This window comes from Hakea prostrata, chromosome 4 (assembly GCF_041222555.1).
Source record: "Hakea prostrata isolate BN-2017 chromosome 4, UWA_Hpros_2, whole genome shotgun sequence".
Taxonomy (NCBI): Eukaryota; Viridiplantae; Streptophyta; class Magnoliopsida; order Proteales; family Proteaceae; genus Hakea; species Hakea prostrata.
The window spans coordinates 43,233,185-43,247,750 of record NC_142603.1 but is presented as its reverse complement, the minus strand read 5'-3'; the positions used below and the strand labels follow the sequence as shown (position 1 = coordinate 43,247,750).

The following is a 14,566-nucleotide window of genomic DNA, read 5'->3' as shown; positions in this document are numbered from 1 at the left end:
ATAGTGTTAACTTGGGAATAACACCCAGTTTCATAAACAAACACTAGTTTTATTGGAGAGGGGTGGAAGGAAGACCCAAGACTCATTGGATAGCATGGGGGAAGGATGTGCTATCTGGCCAAAACCGCTAGATGGTTTGGGCTTTAAAGATTCAGAAATCTAGAAACAGGCCATGCTTGCAAAGATGGCTTTTAGATTATGGAAGGAGCCCAAGACATGCGATTCATAAAAACTAATGTTTTTCCAAATACGATATTTTGGGAGGCTCATGTTGGAAGCCAAGCATCATGGGCATGTCAGAGTTAGACTGAGGCAAGAAATGCTCTACAACCCAATTTAATATGGAGAGGAGACAGGAAATGATATTCGTATCATCGACGATTGGTGGGTGGTATCAAGACCAGATTGTAAACCCAACAACCCCAACTGTTCGCCTATTCCCATTACTAATAAGACCTACGAAAACACGTATGGGTTTTGGCAAAGGATCTCCTGAATATTGAGTTTCTGTCATTAAACCGAAATAACCGTAAACATATTTTTCCAACACGACGTGCATATTGTGTCATTGCTCGCCGCCCTGCTTCTATTTGTCTAGATGTGATCCAAGAAGGTTCAAGTGCTTGAAGAGCATATCTGCCGAAGCAAATACAATTGAATCAATAAAATTCCCTTCATTCTTCCTCGATGTTGCTTACGGAATCTAGTTCTTTTTGGGTTATAATTGATGGGGATTTGTAAATTCCATCTTGACGTACATGAGAGTTTCTTCTCATCCAGCTCTTCGCGAATGAGACGATTCAATAATATTATAGATATACATCTATTTTATTATTAGGTCCTAAGAAATTTGTTCATGTGTCAATCTCCTCAGTCTTTATTGACCCAAGGCTCTTTATTTATTTATTTTTTCTTTCTATGAATTAGATTCATCTAATTAAGGTTATGGAAGAATCAGTATTGAATTGATGCTTTATTACACTGTCTTTTATGAGATGATTCATACACCATACATTTATATTGAAATAACATATCATTGAGGTTCTCTTTCTTTCTTTCTTTCACCCTGCCGTTTATCCACATCCCTTTAGCTTCACAACTTACAATCAGATTGAGTTTTTTTTTTAATGTAAAAAACTTTTCCGTTGCTACAATGATACGATCAATACATCATAGCAGTCACAGGTGTGGAAGTTGGATCTAATTTATTTAGAAGGAAGACAAGGATGCAATTTGCCGAATCCCGCTTAATTTGTTTATGGCGGAGGACCACCTGCAATGGACTGGTGCACAAAATGGAATGATCACAATGAGAGCAGTTTATAGATCTTTGTGGTTGGAGGTGTCTACACAAAAGGGCAAGGCAGCATATTCCTCTTCTCGGCAATGTTTGCCGGCGGTCCAACTAAGGTGTGGCATAGGTGTGCGGGAGGCTTGGCAACTATTGAGGGCTTATCAGATGCGTTATTGGGTTGTCCATTTACCCAAGTGATGTGGTTCATTAGTAGCTTGACCTACAAACATTCAATAGTGTTGTTCCATTGGTTGAGATTGCATATTTTGTCGTTGTTGGCAACTAAAATACAGTGTGTTCTAAGAGTACATGACTTGTACTAAAGTGAAGCTCCCATAAAAGGCTTTGGACATTTTTTATATTTCTTAGAGGGTTATTAACAATGTTACAACAGTTTTGAGTGTTTGTGAGAAGATTTAAGTGTTTTGGGTGAAGCGAAGATACTTAGAATAGTGGATTTCACAGGTCACTGCACAAGGGTCACATTGGATGAATTTTTGAGTTGTCATACAGTTGTTTTCTGGGTTTGACTTAAACTGAAGAAACGTAGTTCATGAAGTCTTCTTTCCAACGCACTTTTTGGATTGTAATTTCGATATCAAACAAGGGAGTTATGAGGTTTCTCGTGAGAGTATGCGATATGGAAACAAATCTGGGCATTGTAGAAGAATTATCAAATTTGGGTAATGTGATGTAATCTACTCTCAGGGGTTCGAAAATAAATTTTAAGAGTTCGGGGGTCTTTGTGAAATAAATTTTACATCTCAAGGAGGAAAGTGTAATTTTGAAAGATTGAGTGATATAATCTAATGATCATTAGAAGGACGTGGATGAAGATCCAATTTTGAGGGTCGAGATTGATGCACATGATTTTCAAGTGTCCAAGACAGAAAAGATTCCATCGCGTGCCTTTTGGTTGGTCTGGAGCATGATAATATGGTGCACTGCAAAGTATAATGATCAACATGGTCCTATGTATCGCAGCTTAAATGTAAGATTAGAAAAATTTCCATTTGAAATAATCTGGTGAAGGGTATTCTAATCTTACATCACTTAAAGGATCTGACGGTTCAAATCTCACCCGCCTTTTTAAAGTGGATATCCAACGGCTGTGTGATTAGATTTTCTTTGGGACTCATCTAGAAGATGAAATCCAACGGTTCCTGTGTATCAATGTTCATTCTCCTTAAAAGCTCGAATTTAAGCGAAACAGAAGGGGGTTTTTGAGTTTTTTGGCGTGTGAAGACTAAGAAAAACGTGGAGGAAAAGCCAAGAAGCAATATGGGTACGGAGAACAAGCTTGGATGTGTATTTTGGTGAAAACGTTGAAGAAGAAGGTGAGTAATCTATTGTAATCTCCATTAATTTGAAAAGTTTCACCTTTCAAGTAGTTGCTTGTTAGGGATGAGTTGTTTGAAGTTGTGGCCTTATACTTTTGTGGGTATAAGAGTAATACTAAAGTGGGTGCTCTATGTTTTGAATTAATTGAGAGTGGGTGTTCTTTGATCATTGTAGTGATTAAAATTCTAGTTGGAAAGTATTGAGTAAATACGAAGTTCTATTTATGGTATTACTTCGTAGGCAATTTGGCTGAACCACGTAAATTTGATGTCTTGCGTTTCTAGTTTATTTTTCATTGTATATATTGGAGTGCTTTGATTGCAGAGTGGTGGTGCACTGTCTGGTAGATCCAGCCATATTGTAGTGTGTGGTGGACGTGCTCTTGTATAATTGATAATTACAAGATTATCTTTATTGTCTTGAATTTAAAGAAGCGTTACATCAAAGGGAATTTTTAGAAAACACTGATTCACCCCCTCTCGTGTCAACCTGGGAATAACAAATAGATAGTTCTCCTCAAGTTCATTAGTGGTTGCAACACCTACCTAAGCCCATTCCTAGGTGAATTGATGCTTTAGACTACATTTGTTGCGCCATTGCTTATCTCTTTGTTGGTACCTATGGTGCGCTTGCAATGATTTCTTGTATAAAAAGAAGGTTTGAACATCTGTGGAGATTGCGCAAGCTGTGACAGCAGCGGCTACCGAATTTTGCCAGCGAGAGAATTTAATACTTCTAAGGTACCGAATTTTGCGAGCTATCACCATGTTTCTGGAAAATAAATATCCATGCCTCTTTTGTTAGAGATGATCAATTGGGAGGTTTGGATTTTATTATGTGAGAACATATGAGTAACATTTGCTTCACCGTCTTGGAACCAAACTAAAAAAGCTAACTTGCACACACCTTGATTACATCCTCAGAGGGAACTCTTCGCAAGAGTTGAACCCATGACCTCTCCACTATACATTCTCAGATGGAGCTTTGAAATGTTCATACTCTTGTTAAAATTTTCCCATAAATTAAATAAAATTTAAATTAAGATTAAAAAAATAATTTCTAAAAACAAGATGAAAGTTATAGGTGACTTCACCAGAAAAAAACAAAAAAGCTAATGGTCAGACAAAAAACAACCTTCCTCCTATGATAATATTAAAAAATAAATTTTTTTTTAAAAAAATGGCAAAATTAAAATCTAAGTGCATTCAGGAGGATTGATTGATTCCAAGTCTGCTGGGACGCCAGAACACGGTTCTGATAGTTGCAGATCAACGGGTTCTAAAATTTTAAATTAAAGGATACACGCAAGAGAATCCATGGATGATGCATTACTCAAACAGAGTTCATCAATAACAATAGTGGGCTAGATCAATTCTTTTCATGGTCGTGTATTATCAATTACTTGCTGCGCACCTTGGTTCTCACACTCACGTTCTCGACCTTTATTTTAATGCAATTTGTCTAGTCTAACACAGAAACGACGACCAGAGAGATGTTCAATCACCCTGCTCATACGCCCAGTTGACTTTGGGTCCTGAAACGTGAAACCTTCAAACTCATTGAGATTTCAAGATCTTCTCCATGCTCAAACTACCCATTAGGTGATCCCATGAAGATCACCCAAAAAAACCCTTTGGGTGCTGTAGATTTCTACTTCTACTTCCTTGTCATCCACTTCCTTGTCATCCATCTCACAATCTCAATCAAAGCTGATCTGCTCTACATTCCCTCAGAAAACATTCTCATTAACTGTGGCTTTTCTTCAAACACTTCTGAAGCTTTTAATGGCCGCAACTGGACCAGCGATGTTGGCTCTAACTTCATGTTCTCTGCACAACCCAACACGTCAACCATCTCTGAAGCCTCTACACAGGCCAATTCCATACCTCAAATCCCTTACATGACTGCTCGGCTCTTCTATTCTCAAGTCAACTACTCATTTTCAGTCTCACCTGGCTCAAAATTCATTCGTCTCTACTTCAACCCAGATTCCTATTCTGGCTTAAACAGATCCGACGCCTTTTTCACTGTCTCCACGGGTCAATTCACTCTCCTAAGCAACTTCAGTCCTTCCCTCACCTCTGATTACCTCAACCAGGATTACTTGATCAAGGAATTCTGTATCAACATAGAAGGCCATACATTGAACATCACATTTAGTCCATCTGTTGGTTATTATGGCTTTGTTAATGGGATTGAGATTGTCTCAATGCCTTCCAATCTTTACATTCGCAACGAATTACTCTCGTTTGTGGGTCAGCTGAATTGGTTTGAATTCGATAACTACACAGCGTTAGAGACTGTTTACCGATTAAACGTCGCCGGAGATGAAATTCCGCCGGAAAACGATACGGGCATCTTTCGTGCTTGGTTTCAAGATAGTCAGTACATACTTGGTGGTGAACATGGCGACACAAGCAAGAAAGCAGAGGTACCCATTCATTACTCATCAACTATATCCCCTTATACAGCACCAGAGTATCTCTACCAGACTGCAAGGTTCTTGGGTTTGGATTCTGAAATCAATATTCACAAGCAGCTATCTTGGTCGTTTAGCTTGGATAATGGGTTCTTCTATCTATTCAGATTTCATTTCTGTGAGACCCGAGATCAGATAACGAAACCAGATCAGATTGTGTTTTATATCTCAATTGGTAATGAGACTTCAGGAGATCAAATGGATGTTATAAAGTGGAGTGGTAGAAATGGAGTGGCAGTGTATGTAGATTATGTTGGAATGGTTGTTGGAGAGGGAAACTACAAAGGAAAACAAGATCTCTGGATTTCTCTCCATTCTAGCATTGAAGCAAAGCCTATGTACTACGATGCAATATTGAATGGATTAGAGATATTCAAATTGAATCAAACTGATGGTAATCTAGCTGGAATGAATCCTTCACCAACAACCAAATCAGCTAGGGATCATTCTGGGTTTCCGTCTTGGCGATTAATACTTGTCGCCGGAAGTGCAATGGTCGGCGGTGGCATTGCAATCTGTCTTGTATGTTTCTTGATCTACCGGTTTGGGCGGAGTTGGGTTTCTTTAGCGGCTAATCATGGCCGCTACCTCTCACTTGTGGAGATCACACATTCAAGACGGTATGAGCAAGTTGGTTAATGAAGAGAAAGGTGATTGCAAGAGAGGTAACCTCTTGATTCTCTGATTTAATTGTATTCATTGAAAGGGGAATGTTGTTTCACAGAGCTGGTAAATGAAAATAGGTGATTCTCGACATTTATTGATTTCTACTTGGAAAGCCTTCTCTGCTGAAGCTGTTGGTGGTGAGAACTGACATTGTTCAAGCCATATAATCATGAGTAGATTTTGGGTTTCTGACTTCCTCTTACAACCATAAGAAAAGCAACAGTTTGGTTTTGAAACTTTTTTTTTTTGATAGAAAAAGAAATTAGCATTAATATTACGGCTGATAACACTTATAAATACTGGAAATTGTTCTATTACGGTTATCCTGTAAGGTGGATGCCATACCGGAATTCCTCTCAAAAAAAGTCTGAAGTTTGGGATTGGTTTATATTCCGACATTTTTGTCGATGTTACCAACTCCAACAGCATAGGTAGTCCCTGAAGAGTTCATTTTTGTCTTGAAGGCTATGGTAATAGGTTTGCTATATTCGGATTGTGTGTCCATATTTCATCTATTTTAAAACCATTTTCCTCTGCACTTTTAATCCCTTGTTGCAAACCCATAAGCATATTCTCCAAGATCCCGTTTCCCTTTCCTCTTCCAAAATTGATAGACCTTAGATGTCCATCTTTGCAAGTTTCAGTGCTCCACCCAACCACTCTTAGCTGTTGGTTAAGTACCCCTATACACACAAGAATATTTTTGTTAGACTGTGGTATTATCCTACACCAATTTTCTCCTATATTGAACCAATTTGTATTAGCATCATGAGCTCAGAATGGTACTTAAGTCTCCCTAAGTTTCTTTGTAAATCAAATCACAATACGTTATGCCTAGAAATCTCCGGACCCTTACTAGTCCACGCCAAGTTGCAAATTCCAGAAGCTTAACCTAAAAGGCTTGTAAGATGCAAAAACCTAGCTTTGGCAAGTACAACACATTAGCAGTATAAGCATCATCTTAAAAGGGCAAAGAGCAATGTTGTGTGGTGCTCACCAATTCAACAACTATGGATGAGATCTTGGAAGAAAGGAAATCTAATTTCATTGGTCCGGTCATTTAGAGCTAGATCAACAGATGAACAAAGTAGTGCCATGGATCTGTCCCTTCAATACTTGAACTTGGCGGAAAAGAATTAAAAGATTTTGCAGTGAATCGAGTATATCAACAAGTCACTGCTTTTTGGAATACTGCAAAGTGAAAACCCCTAAAGGCTTTTAGAACACGAAAGAACAAAAAATGATAGCAACAAAAGATCACACTGAATATAAAAAATTAACTATAGATCGAAAACCCAATCAGAGACACTAATGCCTCGATCTCAAGGAGATATGCCACTTAGAATTTAATCTCTTAATGGTAATGTGAAAGTGCAATGATTCAAAGATTTTAACTAATTATTTAAATTAAACGAGCAATCCTAATCCATACATCTAATACAATCGAATTGAGACGAAAAATAAAGCAAACATAACCAATGCATAATTAATAAAAGACAGGAAAAAATGCGAACAATAAATAAATAAAAATAAAAGGGAAGTGATCCGAGTGTCAACTCTGGATCTAGGGAAGGGAGTATAATAATAATGACTTTGACTGTGAACCCTTTGCCGTAGCTTATAGTCCACTGATCGGGGGAATAGATATTAGAGAAAATCGCAGAAAGGTAATAATCAAAACAATAAAAGGAAAAGGAAAACCTTAACCAAAGAGAGGCACGACTGTAGGCATCTTTGATCAATGACCCAGGGGAAGGGAGAACAATAAATAAATGCTGAAAGTAAATTGCAGAAAGTAAATAACAAAGCAATAAAAGGAAAAGGGAAACCTTAACCAAAGAGAGGCACGACTGTAGGCATCTCTGATCAAGAACCCAAGGGAAGGGAGAACAATAAATAAATGCTGAAAGTAAATCCTAAATTAAGAATATCGAGGGGTAGATAAAAGCGGGAATGGAGGGGGGAGAGAAGATTATTGAAGAATGTTACTTACTTGCATCTTTGAACTTCAAATAATAAAAAAGAATTAAACAAACAATTCGATTCTCAACCAAACCTAACAACCAGATCTAGATCTGCAATTTCTAGACCCAGAGAAAAACGAATCTTGAAACTTGAAACTTGAACTTGAACTTGAAATTGCATTACATTACATAGAAAAATTAAACCTAAACATTCAATTTAGAAATTAGAATCTCACAAAAGCAAGCAAAGAAAACTAGAGAAAGCCTAAATAAACTGAAGATAAAAGAAAATGTGCTCTTCCTAAGCTCTAAAACACGTTCTCCCTTGATGGAGTATGCTCTCATTTTATAGAGTTTAACATGGGATATGAATCCTTGACGAATTTGAATCAAACTCGGAGTTCCTATCTGACTCAACCAATTAGGTTTTGGCGTACTAATCGGACTCACTTAGAGAGATCAAATGCACAATTCCACCGTAGGATTTGAGGATCAAGAAATCGTGAAGCTCTCCTCCAAAAATCAGCTTGATTGGACACCGGATGACCATTCGTGAAGCTCTCCCTCTTCCTTCTCTGAATATAATTCTTTTTCTTCTTTTTCTTTTTTTGATCAAATCCCAAATAAGATATTGAAGTATGCAAGGACTCTTTTCTCCATTAGGACTCTCTCAATAATATCTTTGTAGATTTGATTAATAATTTATAATCTCAGCCGTAAATCAAAATTTGCTTCTTTGTCTCTAAAATATTTTGGAGTTGGCCCATAATCACATCTCTAGCCCATCATACTCCAGATCAGGCCCATTTTCACATTTGAGAATTTGAACGGACTTCTTGACATGTAAAATTGCATGATTTATACCAAAAACTCCAAATATTTGCTTAAATCTTGAAAAGTCGTAAAATCTGCAAAAACAACATAAAACCCAAGGTAGCTCCACTCTAATTGTGTAAAATGCATGCTTTATGCTCTAAGATTTCACACATAAATGTGCCCATCACTCTCCAAGAATACAATCCCCGGCTGCATCCCCATTGTTTCTGTTGTTCCATTGCCTGAGATTACATTCGTTGTCATTGTTGTCAACCAAAATACAGTGTGTTTTAAAAGTGCATGGTTTGTACTGAAGTAAAGGTCTCATCGAAGGCTTTAGGCATTTGCTATGTTTTTAGAGGATGATTAACACTATTACAATAGTTTTGAGTCTTTGTGAGAAAATTTAAGTGTTTTGGGTGAAGCGAAGATTCCTTAGAATGGTGGATTTCATAGGTCACCTGCATAAGGGTCATCTTGGATGGACTTTTTAGTTTTCATTCAATGGTTTTGTGGGTTCAACTTCAGCTGCAAAAACATAGTTCATGAAGTCTTTTTTCCAACTTCATGAAGTCTTCTTTCGAACTCATTTTTCGAATAGTGATTCGGATATCAAACAAGGAAGTTATGAGGTTTCTTATGAGAGTGTGTTTCTGGAAGCAAATCTGGGTAGTGTAAAAATAAGATGAAGTTTGGCCTCTATGATGAAATTCGGTCTCTGTGATGTAATTTACATTCAGGGGTTCAAAATTAATTTTAAAAGCGTTTGGAGGTCATTGTGAATGAAGTTTTATATCTTAGGGAGGAATGTGTAATTTTGAAAGATTTAATAATACCAATCTAATGATCATTAGAAGGACATGAATGAAGATCCAATTTTGAGGGTTGAGACTGATGTGCTTGGTTTCCAAGTGTCTAAAACCGAAAAGATTCCATCACGTGCTTTTGTTGGTCGGGAGCATGAAAAGTGGTGCACTGCAAAGTATAATGATCAACGTGATCCTGTGTGTCACATATTAAAAATATTAAAAGTAAGATTAGAAAGATTCCATTTGAAATAATTTGGTGAAGGGTACTCTAATCTTGCATCACTTAAAGGATCTGGATTGTCTAGATCTCACCTGCCATTTTAAAGTGGATATCCAACGGTTGTGTGATTAGATTCTCTTTGGGACTCATCCAAAAGATGAAATCCAATAGTTCCTATACGTCAATGTTTCTCTTTAAAAGCCCGAATTTGAGCAAAACAAAAGTGGGTTTTTGAGGTTTTTGGCTTGTGGAGACTAAGAAAAACAAGGAGGATAAGCTAAAAAACAAAGATTGGTATAGAGAATAAGCTCAGATGCATATTTTGGTGAAAACATTGAAGACGAAGGTAGTAATCTATTGCAATCTCCCTCATTTTCACCTTTCAAGTAGTTGCTTGTTAGGGTTGAATTGTTTGAGGTTGTGGCTTTATACTTTTGTGGGTGCAAAAGTTCACGCTAGAGTAGGTGCTCCACGTTTTTAATGTATTGAGAGTGGGTGCTCTCTAATTATTGTAGTGATCAAGATTTTAATTGTAAAGTATTGAGTAAATACAAAACTCTATTTAGGGCATTACTTCGTGGATGTTGGCAATTTAGCTGAACCACGTAAATTTGGTGTCTTGTGTTTCTAGTTTATTTTTTATTGCATATATTGGAGTGGGTTGATTCCAAAATGGTGGTGCACTATCTGGTATACCCAACCACATTGTGGTGTGTGGTGGACGTGCCATTGTATAATTGATAACTACAGGATTATCTTGATCTGCCTTGTCTTAAGATTATAGAAGTGTCATATCAAAGAGAATTTTTGTGAAATCTCCCGGATTTTTAACCCGTTAACCCATGTTTTCGGGACCGTGAACCCGAGCCTCGAGTCGGCAACAACTGTGGGCCATTCGAGTTGAGCCCAAAAGTTCGAAAGTGGACCCAATGATTGTGGATGACCCTAGTGATGCCTCAACATCTCTTCTAGAGTTTAAGAGGAGACAGGAGGTCAATACAATGGCCTTAAAAGACAATTTTGGCATGTCCATAAACCAGCGACGGAGAGTCCAATTGACAAGGTAAATATATCCAAATGTAGATAATCGAAAGACCTTTCATTCAAGCCGAAAATCACTGGAATCAGACCCCGAATGGGGGGTCAAACATGGACCGGTTGGTTGGACCAATCGACTGCCCCAACCCCTACGCTTTCCCAATTTACGGGACAAAATCGAGATTTCGGGTTTTGAAAACCTATTTTAACTCACCTTTAAATGCATTTTCTAATACTAGAGTGGGGCTGAGGCTTTGGAAAGAGGAGAAACCAAAGAGAACAGTAGGTTTCATCCAACCAAAGGTGTTTTCTGACCCGGATCATCGCTCGAACATTGAAGGAGGTGAATCCTTAAACCCTCTTCTTTAAACATAATTTTGTGGGGTTTTCTTCACTTTGAATGTGGGATTTCGGTAGTTGAAGCATGTTAGGTATTTTGAATGCTCTTAAATAGATGTATTGGTGATTCCCTCTAGTATGTGAGTTGTTGGTACGATTCGTTGCCAAAGATTTCGCGTTTTGATTATCTAAGATGCCCGCAGGCTTTAGAGAGCCAAATTTGCAGCTTTTTTTTTTTTATTTTTTTTATTTTGAATGAATTGAGTCAGATTGAAGGTACCCTTAGGACCCTATTGTTGCCAATTAGACTTTCCCAAAGTTTCGTTTCAATTCGACTTCGAATCGATAACGAAATAATGACTTTTCGCCAAACTAGGTTGAGAACCTGTCAGATTAGATTTTTGTGGGATGATTTTGGGATACCTTTTGAAACCCAAGTGATTTATAATTTCTATTTATTAATTCTCTTACATGATTAGGTTTATTTTGATTATAAACATCGACTTATGAAAGTAAAATTTGAGACTTTGGAGAAAGAAATCGAATTGAAAGGTGAGGAATGACTACCAATGTTTTGTAGTATTAAGTGTTGCTATTTTCAATTCTATTGTTGATATAAATTGCTTTAAATTGATATCTATCATGATATGCTTGTGTGCGACTTTGCGTGAATGGAAGGTAAGGTTGGAATGATTGAGTTTTTTTTTTTATTTATTTATTTTGAATCTTATATTATTGACATGAAAAGGATATGATAATGTATGAGATGAATGATGTTGAATAGATTATTTCTATTGTCCTAGTTTACTAACTAGGGTTGTGGGTTCACCCATTACTTAGTGACCTTATGTGCAGGGGCGGACCCACTAAGGGGCCGGAGGGCCATGCCCCCCCCCCCCCGGATTTTTAAATTTATTTTATTATTTGCTTAGGTTTTTCATTTTTTATATTAATTTCCTTCATTTTTCAGCTTTTTTCTCTTCTCACATGTGAAAAATAACTATTTGGCGCCCTCCAAATTTGAAAACAAATTTTAAAGGTAAAATAATGGGTATAAATGTCATCCCTATTTAAAAAATAAATCCTCAATCCCTATTTATTCTCCCTTCTTCTCTCTCACATCTTTTCTTCCTATTTATTCTCCTCCTATAAACGTGGGTTAAGGGAAATTTTTGGAAAAAAATTATTATTAAATATTCAAAATATTATTTCTAATGGAGACTAACTCCTCAATTCCGATTAATTCTCCTCTCTCTTCTTTCTATATATTCTCCTTCTATAATGTGGGTTAAGGAAAATTTTTGAAAAAAATATATTATTAAATATTCAAAATGTCATTTCTAATGGAAATTAACTCCTCAATCCCTATTTATTCTCTCATATCTCTTCTTTTCTTTCTATTTATTCTCTTCGGTTTCTTTCTTTTTCTTTATTCTATAAGTGCGGATTAAGGAAATTTGGGAAAAAATCTTTTGCACAATTAGGTTCTCTTTCTCTTTTTCAATTTTTTTTTTCTTTTCTGTTTTACTTATTTTTTATGTTATTCTTTATTTGATTTTATATTCTTTGTTTTTGTATTTATTTTGAAATTTTTATTATTTGATTTTATATTGTAAATAAAATGTCTATAATTGCAAGGTAACTAACTACCATTGGTTTGCATTTCTTACTTAAAATTTTTTTTTGTATGCAAATTTTTTACGGTTAAAGTGACGTGTATTTTTTTTTTAACTGATGCTTTAATTTACTTATATCTTGTTAAAAAAAAAATACTATTATTAATAATTTATCTATTTTTGTCAAATATATGTGGGCCCCACAAAATATATGTAGGCATGCTTCCCCAATTTGAACTTTTATTATTCGCCCCCCCCCCCCCTATTGAATCCTAGTTCCGCCCCTGCTTATGTGATTGCATCTAGACCAAACCACATGAACGATAGGTGTCTAGAAGTGCTGGGCTAGGAATTCCTATGAGTATTATTATCTTTTCGATAGGGGTATTGAAGCGGGTTAACCCATGATGCCAGTGGTTGGGTCCTGTGTGTCAAGCAAGCCCATTGTCATCATAGTTTGGTATAATTGCATATAATAGATAAGGGCTCATGGACGCTCAAGACCGGTAACCAACTTGTGAGAGGACATGGAGAACATCTTGTTCATTATATATGGATGACCATTGGATTAAGGAATGGGATCTGACAGATGCCTTCCATTGAGGATTCCAGTCATAGGTGGAAAAGTATGGAACCAAAAGGGCACTAGGCATAAGGGGAGATATCAGGACCATATATAATATGAGACCATAGGACCTTGCATTGGGCCTAAGTATAACCTTGACAAGCACCAAGTTTCATACTAAACGGTGATGTGAGAGAGTGGTAACTTATAACCCCAACCATGACTTGACGGACTTTACCTAATGACCGTAGATAACCCAACAGACTTGCATCAGAGCCGTGAGGGAAAAGTGATTGAGACCACCCAAAGGAGACTAGTGATTTCTTAATGCATGTCTACCTTAAAGTCTTCATAGTAGAGTTAGGAACATATCATCATAACCATACCTCATCATATTTTGTCATTTATTTTGTTATCATCTTGTGGACATGATGTGGTTGTTATGGTTAAATGCATGACATGAATGTTAGTTAACCTCACTGAGTTTTGTGGAACTCATTCATTTATTTGTGTATGTTTCTTAAAATTTTTCTACAGATTATGAGGCCCACTTTCAAGTGGAGGATTCGATGCAAGGAGGCTTTTTGGAAGGTACAAATGAGCAAGAGGTGGATGCGCATAAAGCTACATGCTCGTGCCTCGACTGCTCCTATGGAGCTGGCTTTTAGTGATAGAGACCTTGCCATCCTAAGAAAATCTTTAATATCTTTTATGTCCATTTTCTATATTTACATGTTGATTTATTTTGGGAGAGGCGAGGGTATCTTCTACTAAGACTCTTGAATAGACATTCTTTCTTTCTTGGAACTCTAATGTTTTAACTTTTGCTTTGAAGTTTTGGATGATTATAATTATTATTTCAGACTTGATAAATTTATACTTGAATTTGATTTATTCTTGTCCTTTTAATTATGTCGTATGGAATTGTCACTGAACCTAGGTCTTGTGGTGTATCACCCCTACGGGTATTCGGGTATGACCGGATCAAACTGGGTGGGGTGTGACAATTTTAGAAGACACTGATTCACCCCCTCTTAGTGTCAACTTGGGAATAACAATTTCTTATCCCATCTTCTATTGGTCTTATCAATATTATTGGTTAATCTAACAAAAGATATAATAGGTATTAAATTGCATGAATAAATTGTTGTGATGTTAATTAGTAGTGCATAAAAAAAATCACCAAGTATGACAAACCAGGAAAACCATGTGGACCCCAAAATGGACCCGATTGGGGGCCTACGACAAGGTTCCTTGTTAGTGCTCCAAGAACCTATAAACCAATTTTGTACAGCTCAACCTCTTTGATGTCGAGCAAGGGGTCTAGGGATAGGTGGACAAGAGTTCCTCTAGCAAATTTGAGATATCTCCATGCTAGACCCAAGCTACCATATGTCGGTGATATATCTCTGTGTTGTT

At 36.8% G+C, this 14,566-nt stretch overlaps 1 pseudogene; it reads left to right on the top strand.

Moving 5' to 3' along the window:
• Positions 1-4,244: 4,244 nt before the first annotated feature.
• LOC149018984 (receptor-like protein kinase FERONIA pseudogene) lies at positions 4,245-5,753 on the top strand (annotated as a pseudogene).
• The last annotated feature ends 8,813 nt before the right edge of the window (positions 5,754-14,566 follow it).